The sequence below is a fragment of the Protopterus annectens genome, chromosome 7.part0 (assembly GCF_019279795.1).
Source record: "Protopterus annectens isolate FY-2018-M chromosome 7.part0, PAN1.0, whole genome shotgun sequence".
Taxonomy (NCBI): Eukaryota; Metazoa; Chordata; order Ceratodontiformes; family Protopteridae; genus Protopterus; species Protopterus annectens.
The window spans coordinates 39,662,036-39,686,526 of record NC_056739.1 but is presented as its reverse complement, the minus strand read 5'-3'; positions in this window follow the sequence as shown (position 1 = coordinate 39,686,526).

The following is a 24,491-nucleotide window of genomic DNA, read 5'->3' as shown; positions in this document are numbered from 1 at the left end:
GCTCACAGGTCCTGCAATATCCTATTACATCCCTTGCAATCTCAAGCCAATTAAAAGTTCTGCATAATACATCTCTTGGTACATGTTATACCCATATGACCTGCAATAGGAAGGTCTTGAGCTATGGCTAGATGTTCAGATGGCAGGATCTAGGCAATACCAACTGCTGTATTAACTCACCCTCTAGCCCTCCCTCAGGGGTCCACTCTCTATACAGTAAACTTTTGTTCCAGTATACAGACTCCCCTTTTCCATGAGAATCAGGAACCTCCCTAGCTACCTCCCCCAAGCCTCTTAGTGTAGAGTCCGAGAGCTGAGCCTGTCTCAACTCTATCTTTGTAACTCTTCTCAGCTCCCTTTCCAAAGGAAGTCTGGTATCCTCTGACAGCAGTGCCTCACTGTCAGCCTTAGTACTACCACTTATCTGTGCCCTTGCAGTCACTTTGTTCAAGGCAACATCAGTACCTACCAGCAGCTGTGGTCACCTTCAGGCTAACTGCAAAATAGCAACCTCACCAGCCTTGGCTTCAGGTGTGGAGTCTGTCTGGGTCTCCCCCAGGCTACCAGCCCCACATGCCTGTCTCCAAGCTTGACTGAGTGTAACTGCATGCACACAAGGTACTGCAGTATCAAAATAATTCTCTTTCAAAAAAATGCAGGGATATCCTCAAACACACCTACTTACTTGAATCTTTTTCCACCCTCCCAGTCAAGATTAACCCTGGCCAAAGACATTTGGAAAAGGGTCCCTCCTAAAGTTCTAACTGGAGTGAACTGCCAAAGCAAATACTGCTCCTCTTTAACCACTGCAGGATTCTCCATGGTTATGTCAGATGCTGTGTCTCTTTTAGCAGTGGACTGTTTTCCATCCACTAAGATCAGATATAAACTCTGGTGATAGTTCAGTACCCTTGTTGTCTCCAGACAACTTATCACTGGTATACTGTTATTCTTACTTGCTGGCTGGCTCTCCTTTTGTTCCCCACCTTGCTTGTGTGGACATCTACATGATACATGGCCCCACTGGTTACATTTAAAATACTTACCTCTTGATCCTGGCTGTGTACCTGAACTAGTGATTTCCCCTGTTACTTGTGGACTCTGTTGGGGTGGCTTAAGCTGCCCACTATGGGTTCCCATATATCCATGTGCAGCACTGGGAACCCCCTTCCTGTGTAGTGATGCCCTGCTTGCTAAATAGAGATCCCCTTGTTTCCCCAGCTCATCTGCACTGTTGCCCCCCTGGTCTATCAACCAGATTCTCATGTCTTTAGGCAAAGTGCTAAGGGCTTGTTCTCTCACCAGAGGTCTGCCAACCCTTCAAAAATTGTTACCTGACACACACTCACCAACCTATGAAAATAGCTTAACTCAGCAATAGAATCACATGCACTTTCACCTTCCTTACATCTATGCTCACAAAACTTTTTTCTGTAAGCTTCAGGTGTTAACTTAAAACATTCTAGTAAACATTGTTTTACTTTGTCATAGATTAAACAGTTGATATCAGACAATTTAGAAACAGCAGTTACAGCTTACCATGGAGTAAGGGGGTAAGGTAACGTACCCAGAGCCCTTGGTTAGCATTATACTGTTTACATACTTTTTCAAATATATGAATAAAACTATCAAAATTATCACCTTCTGTAAATTGTGGAAGGAATTTAATGACCTTTATTGCTTCTGGGGTTCAGTTTTTCCCTTCCCCATTACTCCATGACCCTGGCAAAGATCCAGCATCTCCCTCTCATGTTGACGCTGTTTCTCATTTTCCTTGGCCTATAAATGCTGCAGTCTCTCTGCTGATTCTAATTCAAAATGTTTGGCCTCCAATTCAAGTGACTTTATCTCCAGATGGGTTTTTAAGTCCACTGAGGAAAAGGGGAACTGTCCAGTTTCTGAGGGCTGCAAATTTCCATCACCAGATTGGTTATCCTCCTAGCTGACTAAGGCTGAAATAATTTCCTCTTTAGTCAGGTTGGCATGCAACAGTCCTTTGGCTTCACACACCTTGGCCAAATGGTACTTTGTCAGCTTACCATAATCCTCTGCTGACATCTTTGTCTGCTCTCCCGGATGAAACTAAACTAGCAATAAATGAATAAATAAATAAATACAACTGTTGTGAAATCATACACGCTTTCAATAACAACTGCCTACAGGCTATGGAATTTCAACTAATATCCACACCAATGCTCACCAATATGTGATGTCCCCTCTCTAAGTCAGTAATCAAGGAGCCTGAATCCCCACCACTGACACTGGAGAGGGATGTTCACTTGGAACAAAAATAGATACACACTGTATTTCCAGATGCACCTCACTTTATCAAGCACAGTTTCCCTTAAAAGCACACAGGGAATGCACTCAGTCTGGGGTCTGGATTTCTTTCACTGTCTCCCTCCAGGTCCCCAGTAAAACTCCCCATTGGCACAGCTATAGAACTGAGTCCTCAGTTAAGTGTCCAAGCCAAGTCCCCTGACTCCTTCTCTGGGAAAACAGTGTTTCATGTCCCTGCTCTAAGCAGCTGACACACACACTCCTTGAGATTTGATTTTCTCACATGCACGCACGCACATACACACACACACACACACACACACACACACACACACACACACACACACACACACACACACACACACACCTGGGAAAGGCTGGCATAGATTTACTAGTTATATCCCCTTCTGCCCAGACTATAAGGTAGTTACTACCACCAGACAATCCAAAGCCAGCTACTCTAAGGTTCTTACAAGGGTACCTAATTATACTGAGTGATAATAATATGTTTTGACCAATGCAGTAAGGTTTTCAAGAGTGGTCACAGAGTCATCAAATAGAGATGAGTACTTTCAAATGCTAACATATTCTCTAAAGGACCAGCCACAATGAAAAGTTTCAATATATTTAATAATAAATAATAAAAGAACATGAAATTACTAAATATCTATTTACAATAAATACCAGAGTTTCAAACACAGGAAATATTACAAATATAACAGATGACTAGATTCACATAGATACAGAAAAACAGTATTTAACTGATCTCACTGTATTTTCCTGACTGATCTAAAGAATAACCATTCCGTAGTTCATTTACTAGAGTAAAGCAAGATGAAGTGGATGAGAAAGCCTTCTATGTCAGGTTCTAAGAAACAGTGCTTGAAGACTTCTGTCTCATCTAGTATTAAAACATCATTAAAGAGCTGGCTTACAGAATGACATCACATACATCTGGTAATCTGACTTATGGCTTCAATGTTACCCCCATTGCTAGAAACTGAACCAAAATTTAGCAAACATGTGTTACCATGCACACAGATAGAGCTTTGTTGAGATCGGTTATAGCATCTGGAAGCTATTAAGTCATAAAACACTTTCAATCTTCCTACAAGAACTAATAAACCATTCTCTGGCACAGGCATTTCATCTCTGTTTGCAGTCAAAACTGTAAGATATGATCTTTAAGGCCTAAATTAAGTAATTTAATTTCTTACTATTTTTAAAAGTTAGCTGGACTGATATTAACCTCTTCTCTTCCAGTATCATCTGTTAACATATATACATTTAATCAGTTACAATACAATCAAGACCCACTCTTAGTATATTTTAACACAAGCAGCTTTACAAATACATTTTTCAACACAAGCATCCGTACAAATTAGAAAACTAATAAACACAGTGTAATGTCTGGCACACAGTCAATATCTAAAATCATAATCACATACAATTTCTAAAATCATAAAATTGAAATTTATTTAAAACTGGTAACACTTTCATGAGATTAACACTCGCATCTTCAAACCATTAAAACATACAGAACCACCAAACACATTTAAAACACTGCATCCCATCAGAATACTTTTCCTGATTACATCAACTGCACACTGTGTTTATTATTTTTCTATTTTGGATTTGTACTGTGAGGTCCATTTATCTCAGTTGCTGGTGTCCTTTTTATTGTTTATCTGTACAAATTTGTTTGATATACAAATAACATACAATTATTTACAAATTTCCAGCCAGCTGTGCGGGCATATGTTACACATCCACTGCCCTACTTCTCCTTTCCTAGTAGGTAATACCTCACATCATCACAGTGAACAGCAGGTTATACTCACTCTGGCAATCCTACCCTTCCTTTGGGTTCATATTATAAGCTTGAAGGTCCTGTTCATCGAATACGAAAAGAGCGACACATATTTACCGAACCGCATACACCAAATGCCATAAACCGCAAAATTTAAAATCATGAATCGTCATACTCAGCCAACCCCACCACCTGTGACATACTACCTACCCAAACAAAATAAACAAACACATACATACACTATATCTATGCACTTACATTAACCCGCACCCTAACCCTAAGGTCTGTAACTATCGCACACTTACCCTACAGAGATATTCCCAAACAAAATAAATACTCCACCCACATACACTTAACAAAACCTTACTTCTAACCCTACATTAAACCTTACATACATTACCTATCTATGTACTTACCTAAACCCGCACCCTAACCCTAAGGTCCATAACTATTGCACACTTGCCTTACGGAGTTATACCATAGACGGGCCAACTATGATGGATCAACATTTCAAATTTCCCGGTTTTGAACATTCGCTGTTTTCGTTGTTTGTGCAAAGCGTGTTGCTCTTTTCGTATTAACTGAACAGGACCTTCGAGCTTCTAATATGAACCCCTTCCTTTTGGTTACTTCACTGGTCTCACCTACCTGTGACTTAATTAGCTTAGTAACACAACCTAGTAAATGATTTCACTGAATAGTGCTGCATTAATGCACTCCCTGCTATTGGATAGTGAATTCCTGTATCGAGCACTACAAGACTCAGTTCTGGACTTAGGAACAGCTAATTATTAAAGACAGACAACAATGATAACAATAAGATGGAGAGCTAAAATGCAAAGATTACATTTATTTTTTTCTCTTTGTATATAATAAAACTTTTCTGCACATATAAAATTAACATAATTTTGTTCCTTTATTTTGTAAATTTCAAGTACGTGTTCATGACATATTATCTTTTGCAGTACTTGGTACCTGAGTCTTGACTGAAAAAAGAGGCAGTGGTGCAAATCATCTACCAAGTAAATAATAAATAAATAAACTACATAGGCAAAGTTCTCTCACAATGTCTCCCAAAATTAATGTCTGATCTCAAAAGTCAAGAATAACTGAACAAATATGAAGTATACATAGCTGCATACATCAAAACCAGATGCTAAGATTTTTTACCTGAATGAAAAGAAGGTCTTCTGCCAGTGCAACTTATACTTGAAAAAAAAATGTCTGCAGTTATAGACTATTAATACTATATTATGCAACCTGAAAAAAAGAATGAAAGATTCTGAAAGCAAACTAAACTATTTACAAGCATTACTTGTTTGCCAGTACAGCTAAAGTGGATATTCAACAGAAAGAATTTCACTTACTGAAAGCAAAGTTAATTGCTCTGGTGGCCAAAGGCTACAGAAAAATATATGATGAAGAATGATGAAGCAAATCTACCTAAAACTGCTCAAGATAAGATGTGTCTCCTTTTTATTATCCTGGTACTTAGACTCAGTACTGATGCATCAAAGCACAGTACTTATCAGCCAGTATCTGTAATTAAATGATTTGTAAAATGTATTCTACTAGTTTTACAAATGGAATAAGGAAACTAACGCCAATCCTTAATCTTCTACGTCAGTATGGATATTTACAGATGAGACAAGTTAGAAGCCAAATTATCACCGGTGATCCTTTAGTGCTACTTAAAGATTGCCATTGTGGTCCTATTTTTACACAAGCTATTCACACTGCCAAAGCAATTTCAGCATTCTTTTTAATTATGCAAAGATTGGGTTTATGAGATTTTTCATTGAATCCATTTTTTATTGGTCTAGAACCAATCTAACTTAATTTATTTAACTGAAATAATGAAAGATAGATAAGAAGTTTGGCTTCCAGCACCATCACTTTTAAATATTTTTGATAAACATGCATTCTAATTATATTTATTTAACTTGAATTTATTTACTTTTCATTAAAGCTTTGAAATATGGTCATAGATAAATACAAGGCCACTGGTCTGTAGATTATTACATGCCTAGCCAATAACCAGAGGTCAGAATCAAACCCTGTAACTTGTATTTGTGAGGTAAATACCTTTACCAGTAAGCGATAATGATCCATTAATAAGTGGTTTAAAGAAAAGCTGTCTACTATTTCTATAACATTTATAAAAGCTGTAGTTGGAAATAAATATATCTCAAATGCAGAATACCATGAAAGAGACAGTGGAAAGGCAATTTTTTTTGATGTTCTCTAAAGGAATTGAGTGACAGCATGACACTAGGTTATTAAAATATAAAGATGAAGGAGAGTACATCCAGAACTAAGGCAAATGCTGGTTCTTGAAAATGTAAGGAGGAGTGATTAGAGGCTGTTTTTCTTGACTCAAAAAAAATGGTTGAAATAATTGTGAGTGGTGGAGTGGAAAATGGAAGAGATTGTAGTTACAACTCAACAGTCAGGAGGGCTGCAGGATGATGTATTTGCAGGATTAGTGGACTAGAAGGAACCAGAGACTGTAAATAAATTGTCTTGGGAGAATCAATGGGACAAATTAGAGAGGAAGAGGAGAGAGTGTCATTGAAAGTATTTTGTTTACAGATGCAGTAAAGAAAAAAGTATATAAGAAAAAGAAAAGTAAAAAGCCTAAGACATCAGAAAGGCAGAAATTTGTGTTATGTATACAGGGAAAAGAAGAAAAAACACTGGGCAGATATGAGATATGGGACACATTTATTGCACCTTTGGATGCAAAAGCTCAAGAGGTAAGAGCGTTTATTTTGAGTGAGGATGAGACTTATTGTGATATATTTTTCAAAATGGCTACAGCACTAGAGACGTTTCTGGGTAGATTTGAAAAGAAAAAAAAAACATTTTCCTTAGAATAAATATAATGTTAAAACTCTTTTATGTAAGACTCATAAAAAAGTAAACATACAATTTCCTACAGAGACTGATAAAAAGACTGGTAAAGAACATTTATTTAAAAAAATCTGTTCTGATATAAAAAAAAGCATTATAAAAATATTTGATAACAGGGTGTATGGACTGGCACCTGAGACTGCAATGTCATTTTGTAAATAGAACATTACAGATTTGTTCATATTCCCATTATGATTAATGTACAAGAGAAGAGAGCTTTTTTTCTATATTGGAGCAACCAAAATATGTTTCTTTTCTGGACAGAAGGGTCATTTTGTGGGTAAATGGGATAAAAAGAAGCATTATATGTGAGGGGATTATGGTCATGATGCTAGAAAATGTGAAGGTAATAAATCTGAGCCGACAGAAAATTTAAGGGAAGAGGGTGATAAGGAACAAAAAATATAAAAAAATGAAGAAGAAAAAATCAGAAGGAATGTGTAATGACAATTTCAGAGGAAATACAAGATATAGAAACAAATGAAACAAAAGAAGGTGAAGTTGAATTGGAACTGGATGTTAGTGAAGATAGAGAAATTGAGCGGATTGCAATTAAAAAAAGGAATTCTATTGGGAAAATGGTGAAGGATTGTAAACGGAAAATACAAGCCATAAGTATAAAAATAAAAAAGAAAATTGATAAAATTATAAAAAATCTCTTAGATTAGGAAGAAGAAGAAAAGCAAATACTCTCAGGATATTATCAATTAATTTAAATAGTATTAAAAGTTTGATTAGAAGAATTGGTGTTCTGGAATGTTGTAATAAATGTGAGGTAAATATTATGTTAGATGTTTAACAAAAGAGGAAAGATTGCAGACAGAGAATTTATAGAAGGTGTATAATTTGGAATTTAGGAGAAGATACTTTTTCAGGTGTAGCACTATTACATAATATAGACATTTCTATATTATATTTCACTTTAGTAAGTCTAAAAAGATTAACTGTTGTTGACTTTGGATAGGAGAGAAAGTTTATAAGAGTACAGCAATATATGCACATATGACTTATAAAGAAAGAGAAAGGTTATTTAAAGAGATATTTGATTAAATAATAGTTAACATGGATATTATAATAGTAGGAGACTTTAACTGTGATTTGGAAAAAAAACAGAAATAAATGAGAAATGAAAGAAATTATGTGTTGAGGTGGTTTAAGGTTGTGGAATATAAACACATATACATATAAGAGGGGAAATAATTAATCAAAGATTGATTATTTTGTGGTTTCTAATCATATATCTATTAAGACAGAGGAGGCAGTACAGACAGGAATTTCAGATCATATGGCTACATGGATAGAAGCTGGGGAAAATAAAGAGTATATTAAAACTGGGAAAGGAATTAAAAGAATTAATGAGACTGACTGGTATGAAAAATGTAAGGAAATATACTCCACTTACAGAAAGGATATTTATCTATGAGAGATATTTACATTAAATAGATAAAATAGTGGTTGATATGCATTAAGACAAAGAAGAAAACAAGAATATAAGGAAGTACAAAATAAAATATTAGAGCATCTGGAGAAAAATGAATGTCTACTGTATGGAAGAAGCAGAAATATATAAAAGAAATCAAGATAAAATGAAATGATTATTGTTTAAACAAAGATATTTTGCAGGGAAAAAATAAGAAGTATTTCTCTGAGTAAGAAAAATAAAGAAGAAAGTGATATAATGATGGAAATGAGAAATGAGAAAGGTGTAATGGTGAAGCAACAAAATGAAATAATGGATATTATAGTGAAGTTTGTTAAGAAGATGTTGAGTAAATAAAAGTTAAATACAGTAAATAAATGGAATGTTAATCAGTTCATTGAAAGAGTAACTAGACAATTAGATAAGCAGATTAACAGAATCTGAATAAATGAAGAAAGTTAATATTGGTTCTGTAGTGGGATCCGATTGCATGGACTATTTAATGTATAATAATTCAGAGTAATGGCAAAAAGAAGTATTTATACGTGTGTAAATGAATGGTTAAAAGATGTTGTTTGTTATATACAAGTATGTAATGGTATAATGACATTTATATGGAAAAAAGGAGAAAAGAGGCAAACAGGTAATTGGAGACCAGTTGTACTGAATAATCCAGATTATATGATTTTTATGAAAATATTGCATACAAGATTAGAAAATAAAATACATATAGTTTTAGAAGATAGTATATGTGGTATTAACAGCATCACAAAATATTAATGATTGTTAGGGAAATAGTAGATGATATCTGAAAAAGAAAAAAGGAAAATATTAATAGGTGATAAAGGTTTTTATATAATAGATCAGAAAGAGTTATGGGAAATTTTGAAAAGTTATAATTTCAAGGAAACAATTTCAGAAAGCAATTAAGCCTGTATATAAGAGCAGTAAAATTAAGGTGTTTGTAAATGTTTGGTTAAGCGAGGAAATAGAGATGAGTAGAGGTTTGAATTAAAGCAAAGTTGCCCTGTGAATAGTGCTTTATTTGTTGTGGTTATGAATTATATACCAAAAGGGTGAATGAAGATATGAGGGAGGCAAAGTATATACAGAATGAAGGTATTGAGCATCCAGTTAATATGTCATATGCAGATGATAGAAAATTATGGAACAAGTAATTATTACAATGTGTGATCATTTGTTGAGTATAGGAATGTTTTTGAATAGTAGGAAAAGTAAAGGATTTGGTTTAAAAGAAGTGATAAGGGGAATTAAATGCAGAATAGAAAAAATCTGTTTGGGAATAACATTTGGATTCATTGAGGCTGTTAAGGAACACTGGATTAAAATTTTAAAGGAACTGAGTGAGTTGAGCATTATAGGGAGTAAGTATAGACTAATAGGAAAAATACATTTAATAAACTCTATAAGGATGGGGAGAATAGCTTATATGGCAAGCATATATATGATGCCTAAAGAAATAGATAAATTATTGAATTAATATTTAGATTTATTTGGGGTTCAAGGTTAAACCCAGTTAAAAGACTTAGATTTAGTTAGGGTTCTAGGTTAAATCCAGTTAAAAGAGGAGTATTATGTATAGATAGGAGGTTTTGGTTTACTGAATCCTGTAGTTTATGGTACATTCTTAAATTTGCATACAGTGTTAAATTGGATTAATGAAGATGAAAAGGATTATATAACATTTTTTTAAGGAACATATAACAGAGAATGGGATCAAAGAAGGTTTAATAAAAGAAAAAGAGACTGGAGGAATGAAGAAATACAAATCTATAAAAAAAGAAATAAATTGTGGACATCCCAATCCCCCAGAGACACATGCTCCCGGGATCTAAACCTTGTCATCACAATGAATAAAACATGCTGGAGGGATAGGTTCCTGACCCAGAGACTCTCCAGACTCTGGAATAGACTGCCCATACATGTCAAGCAGAGCACCTCTTTGGCCCTCTTCAAAAGAAACCTTGATGATTGGATGGGAGATAGGAAATTCATCTGGAGATCATGTCAGTCACTCTGCTAGACAGGTGTCCAGGGAAGTAAATACTGTGAGAAGAAATAGACAGGGAATTGTTATGGCTAGGCTTGTATAGGCCCTAGTGCTGATAGCCAAGTACCAACATATGAACCTATGAACATTAAATATAAATAGAATGGAAAATAATAGGTGAATATGGTATAAAATATAATGATAGAAAAATATTATGTTAATCCATGGAACAATTTGGCAGTAGAAATCATTAAAGCAATAAAGAAAATAAATGTTTGTTGGATGAAAAATTAGGAATGCCAGGATTTTTACGGAGATTACAAATTAATAAATTACCAGTAAAAGCAAATGTGCCTTATAAAAAAATAGATAAAACAGTATGTCTGTACTGCAAAGAATTAGAGACTACAGATCATGTGTTCTTAATATGTAAAAGGGTTAAAAATTTATGGGAAAAGCTAATAGGAAAGACAATTCCGAATGAATTTCAAGATTATACACAGTTGAATATGGATATGATTGAATATGGATTTTATGAAGGTTTGGATAAAGAATATGTTAAAACATTAGATAAAACAAGTTTTGTATTAGTTGGGCCATTTGGAATGAAAGATTTAATGAGATTAACTTATTCCAAACATATTAGTGAAAATGAAGTGGTGGTTATGGAAAACGGAGTGGGTGTTGATAGGAATATAACTTGGAATTTTGAAGAGATGAGTGTATAACTTGCAAATATCGAGACCAAAGAATTTGTGCAGGATTCTAAGGAAATGTTTCAAGTTAATCTGTTTGATATAGATGAGTTAGCAAATGGTGGATATATAATTACAACCCTCCAGTTGGGAGGGTTACAGGATGATTTACTTAAAGAAATAGTGGCAAGTAAGACAGAAAAGGAAGGAGATATTTCCTGAGGGGTCATTATGGAGAAAATACAAAAGGAGGATTAGAGAAAATCCTGAAGAATAGTATTGAAGGAACCAAAAACTTTCACTGACTATTATTAAGATTTAGATTTAGCAAGTATTATGTGGTGTAAACCTAATAGAAAGAACCATAATGTTTAATTGTAGAGCAAATTATAAGTTTTAAGGTTTCCCATTTAAAGATATTCTCATTACTTGGTGAACTTTCTGATTTGCCTCTTTGAATCTCTGTATAATATGCTAAGATACAGATCAAACCATTAGAATAGTGCCCACAAACATTTGCTGACAGTTTTCTCTCTCTTCACCATATGCTGCATTAACATAATACAATCATAATGTTTTCCTCTAAACTAGCTTTCTGTACTGTTCCATGTCTTTGAGGTTACACTTTCCTTCAGACACAGAGAGAGCTGAGTGGATGCCTGATATAATGTACAAACAACCAATCAGCTGAGGAGTTGTCTGCTCTGTACTTTAAACTGTTCTCCACATTGTCAATATTCTTAAGTACTCAGTAATTTCCTTCACTAAAACTGTACAGTGTATTGGGTGACTAGTATACAGGAGACTTATCACTAGTTTAGATTGGGCCAAATAAAGACTAACAAAATCGTTAGCAGAGCAGTGGCATACAGAGCAGCAGTGCAAAGCTAAGTTTTCTGTAAGGTACAAATAATAGTGTAGGCAAGAACGTTTTTAATAAGGAAAAACAATGCATAATGCTTCTCAGCTGTGCCTGATTTTGAAAACAAAATCCCTGCTTTACCATTTTTCTGTACCTCAAAAAAGGTTTGATTTTTTTAATCACTAAGAATTATAGTCTGTCAGTAAACCCAAATATTAAATGTTCATAGTTCATATGAAAATTGCATATTAAGTTAAAAATCTGTTGTTCTATTAACTTTTCAAATGAGTTAGGATAACATTTAACAATTATCCCTGATTTTGGGTATTTGACCCTTTCAACTGTACAGATTTCAACAAAAAGTCCAGCTGTTTGCCTCATACTTTTGGTCTGTTCCTCATAAAACTGATTTGTGATAAAACAATATTTTTTGATAAAAGTGATTTTATAGATTTTTGCAGCAAATCAGAGAGGATTAAATTCACTAAATAATGATAGGCATTTGAGTTTCAGGCTTCAGAAAATACATGGTAACAAGAGCAATATTTAAAATTTGCCCCTATTTCTGGAGCTTTGTTCCCCAATTATTTTTGACTTTGAATTTTTTGTGCTAAGAGGTTGAGAGCTATGCCCCCCTGTCCCTGCCATTTTTGTTGATTTTGTCTATTCTTGAACAAAAAAAATGACAGGCATGGCAAAGAGCTTAGGAGGCAAGTGGGGAAAGTAGGCTAGGAAATTAGGAACATGTGATTTGATAATGTGTGGGAATTACTGATGTTCTTCTATTCAGTGTTACAGTACTCTTCACATACAGGTTGTATTATGCCCATTGACCCGACATCCAGCCTGTATACAAAAGCTTATAGCCACTGCCAGTACATGGAATGTCATATATGGGTACTAACATCAGCCATGAAAGGGACATCCACATGTACCATCCTCAGAACTTTCTCACTGCCATTCAGAAAGGGTGACTCCTACGTATGGTCTACAGTCAGATTCCTTTGCTCGGCTTCCAGCTTCAGATAAGTACCCCATTGGGGATTTATTTTTCTGCTACTGCCATTTGCTTTTGTTCATGTCATCTAGGAAGGGCAAGTGTAGGTGTGGAAGGCCAATTCCACATAATGGGTCCTAGGCACGATCACAGTTCCTGTTCTATTTGCCAGGCCTTCATGTCTAAGACTTTGCAAAGCCATCTTTTGGCCTTAAATCTTTATCTTGGAAATCAGAGACTCAAATTTCTGGCTAAGGATGTGATGGAGGGTTCTGGGGATTCTTCAGATGAGCTGAGTTTGAAGAGGAGGTAAGCAAGAATAGACCTGAATCTTCTTCTGCTGCACTTGCTTCCTCCTTCTATGTATCCTTTGAGGTCCATGAAGACCAGGTGGTATGGTTGGAGGTATGGTCCACTTCTTCTGCAGGTACCTCTGGGCAAGCCATCAAGAGTGTGGATCCTAGTACATCTGAGGCTATACATATGTCCAGTTCAAGCGACTTGGGGGAATCATGGCTCATTATACTAGAGGATTTCAGGACCGCTCCTGCCCCTCCACCAAAGGATTTATTGGACATTAGGCCTGCATCCGACCTCTCTCCTCTGGTGGAGAAGCCAGCTAAAAAGAAACAGAAAACTAAGCACTTTAATGCCCCTTACACTCCTCAGTCAGATTGGGATGCATTTTCTCAGGGGCTTATTAGGACCTTGATGGAACTGAGGCCTTCAGCTTCCTCTTTTTCTTCCCTTCTTATTCCAGTGTTCACCTCTTCTCCAGTGTTGGCTTCTGGGTCTCGGGGATTTTTGCCTGCACAGGCTTTAGAGTCACAGATCCTTGAATCTGACTCTGAAGGTTCCTCTTTAAATGAAGACTGCCTGGCATACTGCACCCAGATTCCTTCCACTCTGGAATATGTTCCTCTTGAGGAGGAGTCTAATGATGGAGATTCCCCCATAGAAGACCTTTCCTTTGGGGAAACTATTAATAAGATGAGGGAATTTTTAAATGGGATTCCTCCCATATTTAAGAAGCACAGAAACATTACTATGATCTTCTTCAAATGGAAGCCCCTGCACCCTCTACAGTTCCTCATGTTCTTCCTGCTTTCTTGAATGCTTTTGCTTCCACTTCTAAAAAAACCCTGATTCTCAAGCCTCTGCTCCCAAGAGACCCGACAAATTTTATAAGGTCCCAGAAGACTAAGTTTCTTTATAAATGACCCTCTGCTGACCTAGCTATGGTCTCTATTGCTTCTGACAAATCTTCATGTTTGTCTCCTTCTGCTAAGCTGTTTCCCTCTCATAAGTAGAGTAGAATGTTGGAAGGGCTGAGAAAAAAGTTATATATTTCTTCCACCTTAGCTATGAGGGCTATTAGCTACCAGACACACATGTCTAGGTACTCCCTGGCTTTGCTTTCTCGGGCATCACAGACTTTGTCCAAATTACCTGACTCAGAGGTTAACTCCCATGCTCTCAATCTGCTGTCTGTATCTTCTCAGGTAGCTAGGCATTCCATTAAGTGCAGCTATGATGCAGTGCAGGTATCCACTAGGGTTGTGGCCTCTGCATCTGTTCCTTGAAGATGTTTATGTTTAAGGCTCCAGACTCTACCTGATGACATAAAGGCCAAACTGCTTGATGCTCCTTTAGGAAATTCAGCCACTTTTGGTTCAGCTACTGCAAGACTTTTTAAATCTTGGCAGATAAAGGTAAAGGAGCTCCAAGACTTAAAACACTTGCTTGTTTCCCCAGTCCCCAGATCCCATAGGAATTTTCCTGCCAAGACTTTGTTTGTCAGAAGACCTGCTCATTCCTCTTCTGCTTCTTCTGGATCTAGGTATAAGAAATCTTCCAGAAGAGCTCCTCCATCAAAGTCTGTAGCCTCTGCTTCTCTTTCTCAACAGCCCTTTCAGGCCAGACTAGGCTCTCTGTGACAACTAGGCCATTCTTTCAAGTCATACACCTCTGTCTCTTTGCTTCTCTCTCTCCCTTTCAGTCCGGATGGAGATCATTCAGGACTCCTGAGTCCTTTCGATCATCCAAATACTACTTTGGTACTTGGAAGACTCCACCACCTTTCTTTGGAATTTCTCAACCTCCTTCCTGCCATCTTCATCTGTTCCTTCAGTTACAAGTTCAACTCTTCCACCAAGGCTCAATTGAGGTTGTTCCTCCTGAACAAAAATGAGAGGGGTTTTACTCCAGGATGTTTCTTGTCCCAAGAAAGGATGGCCCTTGGAGGCCTATCCTGGCTCTCTCCCATTTAAACATCTTCCTGAAAGTGCCTTCCTTTCAGATGCTCTCTCTGCATACTCTGTTTCCTCTAGTTCCTCCACACTCCTTCTTGGCCTCTCTGGATCTCAAGGATGCTTACCTACATATCCCAATTCAACCTAGGTCCAGGAGATTTTGATGTTTCTTGGTGGGTTCTTTGCACTTTCAGTTCTCTGCCTTACCTTTTGGTCCTGACACTGCTCCAAGGGATTTGTCCAAGTGCTTGGCTCCAGCCATTGCCTGCCTAGGGATTCAAGTTTACCCCTACCTAGACAACCTATTTTTCTGGTCAACAGTCCAAATCAACTAAACTTAAACCTTGGGCTAGCCATTCCCTTTCTTCAAAGTCTGGGATTCACTATACATTTCAAAAAGTCCAGTCTTACTTCTACTCAGGATCTCATTTTTCTAGGTTGCATGTTCAGGACAAATTTGATGATGGTTTACCTTCTATCAGACAAGGTTCTCTCTCACATACAGGCTACATGGAGGCCCTTCTGCTTCTTCCATCTATTTCAGCCAGGGAATTTCTAAGATTGCTCAGTTTCATGGCTTCACCAAATTCTCTTGCTGCCTTTTGGAAAACTGCACATGAGAAAGTTTTAGTGGTTTCTAAAAACAACCTGGTCTCGGCACACTCATCCTTTGGATGTTTTGGTCCCTCTTTTGCCTTGCTTAAAAACAGAGCTCCTTTGATGGATCCAGCAGCTATCTCAGAATCCAGGCCTACCTTCAAAGCAGCTCTTCACAAATGCCTCAGATCTAGGTTGGGGAGCAACCTTTGTTTTCAGCAAGGTTCAGGGTCTTTGGTCCCCTGCACAACAGAGGGAGCACATCAATATCTGGGAGACAAGAGCCTTGTTTCTGGCCTTGCAAGCTTTTAACCCTCTCTTCTTACCTGGTCACCTCAAGATTCTTACAGACAATACCACTGTCCTGCGGCACATAAACAAGCAAGGGTGGACAAAATCTTACTTCTTTTGTTACCTAGCCCTCCAGGCCAGGGAGCTGGGTATCCAGTACAAGGTAGTACTGCAACCTGTATACCTCCTCCCAGCTCAGAATTCAGTGGCAGATACATTAAGTAGGTCCAAGACACACTCCCACAAGTGGATGCTTTACAGGGATGTGTTCCTGGACCTAGTTTACCAGTGGGGTATTCCAGAAGTAGATCTCTTTGCCTCCCCTCAGAACAGACAACCTCCTCTTTTTTGTGCCAGGCTCCCTCACCCTCAAGCTTGGAAGGTGGATGCCCTCTCTTTCTCATGGAAGGAGATGTTTCTTTATGCATTTCCCTCCTTTCCACTCATTCAGAAAGTTCTGCTGAAAATTCATTAGGACAAACCAAAAATCTTGCTGGTGACCTCCTTTTGGCCAAGACAGCACTGGTTCACTCTTCGTCTGCAATTAGCCAGGGGACATCACCACAGGTTGCCTCACCAGTTGGACTTACTCACACAGGACAAGGGATCTTTGTTCCTCCCACATCTGCCAACTCTATAGTTGACTCTCTGGGTGAAAAACTTCTGATTCCTTTCAGGTATCTTTTCTAACAGGATGTGCTTAGGGGTTTGCAGGAGGCCAGAAAACCCAATACTAGGAAATCTTACATTTCTAAATGGAAAAGATTTTTTATTTGGTGCCACAAAATAAATCTAGATCCACTTTCTGTGGACATTCAATAGTGCTTTCTTACCTGTGTGAATTGCTTAACAGTGGTTTCTCATATTTCTCAGTGAAGGTCTACTGCTATGCTCTGTTTGCTTGTTTGCCATTGACCTCCATTAGCTTCAGATTGGAGGTTAAACTTTTCCTAAAAGGCATTCTAAACATGAAACCTCCCAGGAAATCAGTGCCTCCTCATTGGGATCTCAATTATGTCTTAGAGAAGCTTACACAGGCACCCTTTGAATCAGCTGCCTCTGCTTCTCTAAAGTTTTCCACTTGGAAAACAGTGCTTCTGGTAGCCTTGACTTCTAGTAGAAGGGTTTATGAGATTCAGGCCTTGATGGCTTCCCCTCCTTTCTTGTTGTTTCACAAAGATGGAGTGTTTTTGAGAGTTAACCCTTCTTTCATGCCTAAAATAGTGAATGAGTTGTCTCTTAATTTGTTCATTCAATTTTCTTTTTTCCTTCACCACAGTCCTCTAGTAAAATAATTGTACATTCCTTAGATGTGCATACGCAGCTTAGATTTTACCTAGACAAAACAAAGTCTATTAGGAAGTCAGATCAAGTTTTTGTGTCCTTTCCTCCTGGTGCTCTGGGTTTACCTGTTTTCAAACATTTTTTTCTTGGATTTCTAATGTTATTGTGTTTTTCTATGACTTTCATGGGAAATCTCTGTCATCATCCTCTCTCGGGACCCACTCTTCCAGGTATGTTGTCCCTTTAGGAGCGCTCTTTAAAGGTCTGGATGCTCATTCCATTTCAGAGGCTGCTACTTGGTCATCTGTTCATAACTTTACTGAATATTACAAGTTGGATACTGTCTCTAGATCCAGGGCAGGGTTTGCTGCAATTTAGCATGGATTTGTAGAAAATGTTTTTTCTGTTTCTCTGTCTACTCCCTCCTCCTCCCTGGGTTCCTTTTGAGTTTTTGAACTTTCCCATATGTAAAATAGACTAGAAGGACATAGAATAGTTGTGTAAAATCTTGCCACAACCATAGATGTCTTTCTCTTGTATGCTGCAGTATTCTGTCCCACCAGCCTTCCCTGCTACAACTTGTTTCTTCTTAGGATAACTACCTTTCTTGTTTTGCCTTGAACTGTTGTTCCTCATGGGGCTATCTTATTCTGAGGATGGTACGTGCAGATGTCCCTTTTATGGCTGACGTTGTTCTTACCTACATGTGATCCCATATACTGGCAGTACTATAAGCTTTTTCATACAGGCAAGACGTCAGGTTAATGGCCAGAATACAACCCATATGTAATGAATACTGCAACATAGAAGAGAAGGACATGTATGGTTATGATAAGATTTTGCACAAATATTGTTTGTACATTGTGAGTGTGTGTGTGTGTGTGTGTGTGTGTGTGTGTGTGTGTGTGTGTGTGTGTGTGTGTGTGTACATGCACATGTGTGTAAGTGTATGTATACTTAGGTCTACTTCAAAAGAGTGAATACCTACTTACCCTGATCCAAAATTATTGAGGTGACATTACCAAACCTGGAAACACTGACACCACCGATTACTGAAGCTTTTTACAGGGAAAATGAATGATTGGCCAACATAATACAAAACACAAAACGTAATATGTCAAACCCACCCAAGGGAGGACCTGCACCCCCCCACACCACCACCCCAACTAAATATACCAACTGCGGGATTGCACTACAGAGGGAAAAAGGGCAAATTTCCCAATGTTGGCCAACTGTTCATTTTCCCTGTAAAAAACTTCGGCAATATGTGGTGTTGGTGTTTTGCAAGTTTAGTGATGTCGTCTCATTCATTTCAGATTTGGGTAAGTGGGTATTCGCTCTTTTGAAGTAGAACTATATATGTATATATTGCTCAGGAAAAGCCAGAAAGGCTTGATATATTCACTCAGCTGATTCTTGATCAGCATTACCACCTTTTCAACTTTCAGCCTAATGCTTTCTCAATCTAAGGCAGGTAAACCATATATATAGCTATATCTTTATTGGTATGCATACCTATATCGATATTAACATGATTTTATTTCATTAAATCCCCAACTCTCTACATCTCCATAAACTACATTGACCACAAATGGCTGAAATCACTTAATTTAATACAAGACAATGTTTTATGCAGAGAATAAGCTCACATGTGCCCCTTTATGCCCCTTGATGTTTTATATATATACCAGGAAAAAGACAGTGGAAAGGCAGTGTTCTTTTGATGTTCTCTAAAGGAATTGGGTGACACCATGATACTAGGTTATTAAAAGATAAAAATTGAACTGTATGAAAATAGACAGCTTTCCCTTCAAAATAAGTTGATACATTTTGAGTCTAGAATGAGAAAAAATATATAGGATTTTAAAGGATTGGACAATATCTTGCAAAAACTTTTCCATGTAACTTTGGGTGAAGATGGATTGAGACATGTTGATTTAGACCATTCCCACAGAACAACAGCTTTTGGGAGACCTGATGCCTCTTAAATGTGATCCCAGACCCATGATAGTGAAATCTTTGAAAAACTGTGATGCAGAAAGGATTCTTTTAGCAGCAATAAGAAGAAGAAGGATTGATGTCGATGGAGCATCCATATCCATATCCATTTTTTCAGACTTACATTATGAAATAGTGAAGCAGAGGTGTTGCCCTTTCTGACCTGCATTATAAGCTTTGACAAAAGCAAGTTAAAATGATCTTTGCGTACCCAGAAAAGCTGAAAATAATATGGAAATTAGTCCCATTTGTATTTGTATTTGCTATTAAAAATGAAACCAGGTGAGAGCTACCATGTTTGGGAGTGATTTAATTCAAAGTCTTGGGATTTCTTTCAAGTGTTTATTCAAGTGTTTATTTGGATTTATGGAATAATTTTTTTAATTGATTTAATTATTATTATTTATTCTTTTTTGAACAGGTTAGTCAGGTTAGTAGTCTTTTGGCTAGGTCATCATGGAACGTCTGCTACCACTACCATGCTTGTGGTCCATTGGCCAATGAGCATGAACGTGCGTACGTTCCATCCACAGCTCACTAGTGGCTGGGAAAGTGAATCAAAGATGAAGGAGAGTGTATCCAGAACTAAGACAAATGCTGGCTCTTGGAAATGTAAGGAGGAGTGATTGGAGGCTGTTTTTCTTGACTCAGCAGAATTTTTTCCAGCAGAGTTGTTTGAATAATTGAGAGTGGTGGAGTGGCAATTGGAAGAGATTGTAGTTACAACTCAACATTCAGGGGGGTTGCAGGATTATGTATTTGTGGGATTAGTGGACTAGAAGGAACCAGAGACTGCAAATAAATTGCCTTGGGAGAATCAATGGGTCAAATTAGAGAGGAAGATGAGAGTGTCATCAAAAGTATTTTGTTTATAGATAAAGTAAAGAAAAAAGGATATAAAAAAAAGGAAAGTAAGAAGCCTAAGACATCAGAAAGGCAGAACTTTGTGTTATGTATACAGGGAAAAGAAGAAAAAACACTGGACAGATATGAGATATGGGACACATTTATTGCACCTTTGGATGCAAAAGCTCAAGAGGTAAGAGCGTTTATTTTGATTGAGCATGAGACTTACTGTGATATATTTTTCAAAATGGCTACAGCACTAGACACTTTTCTGGGTAGATTTGAAAAGAAAGAAACATTTTCCTTAGAATAAATATATTATTAAAACTCTTTTATGTGAGACTCATAAAAAAGTAAACATACAATTTCATACAGAGACTGATAAAAAGACTGTTAAAAGACATTTATTTAAAAAAAATTGTTTTAATGTAAAAAGCATTGTAAACGTATTTCATAACAGGGTGTATGGATTGGCGCCTGAGACTGCAATGTCATTTTGTAAATAGAAAATGACAGATTTGTTCATATTCCCATTATGATTAATGTACAAGAGAAGAGAGCTTTTCTCTATATTGGAGCAACCAAAACATGTTTCTTTTCTGGACAGAACGGTCATTTTGTGGGTAAATGGGATAAAAAGAAGTTTTATATGCGAGGGAATTATGGTCATGATGCTAGAAAATGTGAAGATAATAAATCTGAACTGGCAAAAAATTTAAGGGAAAAGGGTGATAAGGAACAAAAAATAAAAAAATAAAGAAGAAAAAATCAGAAGGAATGTGTAATGACAATTTCAGAGGAAATACAAGATATGGAAAGAAATGAAACAAAAGAGGGTGAAGAATTGGAACTAGATGTTAGTGAAGATAGAGAAATTGATTGGATTGCAATTAAAAAAAGGAATTTTATTGGGAAAATGGTGAAGGGTTGTAAAAGGAAAATACAAGCTGTAAGTATAAAAATAAAATCCAAAAAATGTTCTGTGCCTCGCCAAAGTCCAGCCGAGCAAAATAGTAAAAGAAAATCCAAAAAACACAGAGCTGGACACTGCTGATACCTTTAAAACTCTCCTATTTATTAGAACAACAAACAGCAAATCACTAGATGAGCGCTTTCGGGCCACTGCCCTTCATCAGATAAAGCATCACACACAATCAAGAAATTTAAAAAACACATTGACCAATAGAAAACTAGTAAAAAGCCCACCTATTCTTAAGGGCAGGTTTCATAGGAATGACATCATTGAGTCCCGGGCTCCTGTGTGCCATTAGTTCTATAATCCATTTAGATTCAGCTAACTCAGTTAGTTGTTTGATGTCACCCCCTCTATTACACAACTTCACATTAACAATGGCCCTAAACTTAAAATAGAAAATTATGGAACAAGTAATTATTACAATGTGTGATCATTTTCAGACTATAGGAATGTTTTTGAATAGTAGGAAAAGTAAAGAATTTGGTTTAAAAGAAGTGATAAGGGGAAGTAAATGTAGAATAGAAAAAAATCTGTTTTGGGAATAATATTTGGATTCATTGAGGCTATTAAGGAATAATGGATTAAAATTTTAAAGGAACTGAGTGAGTTGAGTATTATATGGAGGAAGTAATAGGAAAAAATACATTTAATAAACTCTATAAGGATGGGAAGAATAGTTTATATGGCAAGCATATATATGATGCCTAAAGAAATAGATCAACAAATTACTGAATGAATGTTTAGATTTATTTGGAGTTCAAGGTTAAACCCAATTAAAAGACTTAGATTTAGTTGGGGTTCTAGGCTAAACCCAGTTAAAAAAGGAGTATTATATATAGATATGGGTGAAGGAGGTTTGGGTTTACTGAATCATGTAGTTTTATGGTGCATTCTTACATTTGCATACAGTATTAAATTGGATTAATGAAGATGAAAATGATTATATAACAACATTTTTAAAGAAAAATATAACAGAGAATGGGATTAAATATGGTTGAATAAAAGAGAAAGAGAATGGAGGAATGAAGAAATACAAAGCTATAAAGAAAAAAATTGTGGACATTAAATATAAATAGAATGGAAAATAATAGGAGATTATTGTATAAAATATAATGATAGAAAATTATTATATTAATCCATTGAACACTTTGGCTGTAGAAAGTATTAAAGCAATAAAGCAAATAAATGTTTGGTGAATGAAAAATTAGGAATGCCAGGATTTTTACAGAGATTAGAAATTAATAAATTACCAGTAAAAGCAAATATGCCTTATAAAAATAGATAAAACAGTATGTCTGTACTGCAAGAAATTAGAGACTACAGATCATGTTTTCTTAATACGTAAAAGGGTTAAAAAATATGGGGAAAGCTAATAGGAAAGACAATTCTAAATGAATTTCAAGATTATATACATTTGAATATGGATATGATTGAATATGGGTTTCATGAAGGTTTGGATAAAGGATATGTTAAAACATTAGATAAAAATGTTTTGTATTATTTGGGCCATTTGGAATGAAATATTGAATGTTATTCTAAACATGTTAAGGAAAATTAGCTGATGGTTATGGAAAACGTAGTGGGCATTGATAGGTATATAACTTGGAATTTTGAAGAGATGAGTGTATAACTTGCAAATATCAAGACCGGAGAATTTGTGCCTTCCCTTTCATCAGAGTCTGGAATTCACTTTAAATTTCAAAAAACCCAGTCTTACCCCTACTCAGGACCTAATTTGTTTAGGTTGCAGGTTCAGGACAAATTTGTTGATGGTTTACCTTCCCTCAGACAAGGTTTTCTCTAACATACAGGCTACATGGAGGCCCTTCTGCCTCTTCCATCCATTTCAGCCTTGGAATTTCTAAGATTTCTCAGGTTCATGGCTTCCACAATTCCCTTGCTGCCTTTTGCAAAGCTGCACATAAGGAAGTTGGTTTCTGAAGACAACCTGGTCTCAGCACACTCATCCTTTGAATGTTTTGGTCCCTCTTTTTCCTTGCTGGAAAACAGAACTCCTTTGATGGATCCAGCAGCTATCTCAGAATCCAGGCTTACCTTGTCAGTAGCTCTTCACAGATGCCTCAGATCTAGGATGGGGAGCAACCTTTGTTTCCAGCAAGGTTCAGGGTCTTTGGTCCCCTGCACAACAGAGGGAGCACATCAATATCTGGGAGAAGACAGCCTTGTTTCTGGCCTTGCAAGCTTTTCACCCTCTCTTCTTATCTGGTCCCATCAAGATTCTTACAGACAATACCACTGTTGTGTGATACATAAACAAGCAAGGGTGGATAAAACTTTACCTTCTTTGTCACATAGGCCCTCAAGGCCAGGGAGCTGGGTATCCAGTACAAGGTAGTACTGCAAGCTGTATACCTCCTCCCAGCTCAGAATTCAATGGCAGATGCATTAAGCAGATCCAAGACACAATCCCACAATGGATGCTTCACAGGGATGTGTTCCTGGACTTAGTTTACCAGTGGGGTATTCCAGAAGTAGATCTCTTTGCCTCCCCTCAGAACAGACAACTTCCTCTTTTATGTACCAGGCTCCCTCGCCCTTAAGCTTGAAAGGTGGATGCCCTCTCTTTCTCATGGAAGTGTTTTTCTACAATTTTCATGGAAAATCTCTACCATCATCCTCTTTCAGGGCCCACTCTACCAGGTCTGTTGCCTCTTTAGGAGTGTTCTTTAAAGGTCTGGATGCCTATTCCATTTCAGAGGCTGCTACTTGGTCATCTGTTCATATCTTTACTGAACATTACAAGTTGCATACTATCTCTAGATCCAGGGCAGGGTTTGCTGCCATTTTGCATGGATTTGTAGAAAATATTTTTTCTGTTTCTCCCTCTACTCCCTCCTCCTCCCTGGGTTCCTTTTGAACTTTTGCATGTCCCCATATGTAAAAAATACTGCACAATAGACTAAAAGGACACAGAATACTTGTGTAAAATCTTACCATAACAATAGATGTCCTTCTCTTGTATGTTGCAGTATTCTATCCCACCAGCCTTCCCTGCTACAACTTGTTTCTTCTTAGGATGACTACCTTTCTTGTTTGGCCTTGAACTGTTGCTCCTCATGGGGCTATCTTATTCTGAGGGTGGTACGTACGGATACCCCTTTTTATGGCTGATGTTGTTCTTACCTACATATGATCCCATATACTGGCAGTACTATAAGCTTTTTCATACAGGCAAGACATCAGGTTAATGGCCAGAATACAACCCATATGTAATGAATACTGCAACATAGAAGAGAAG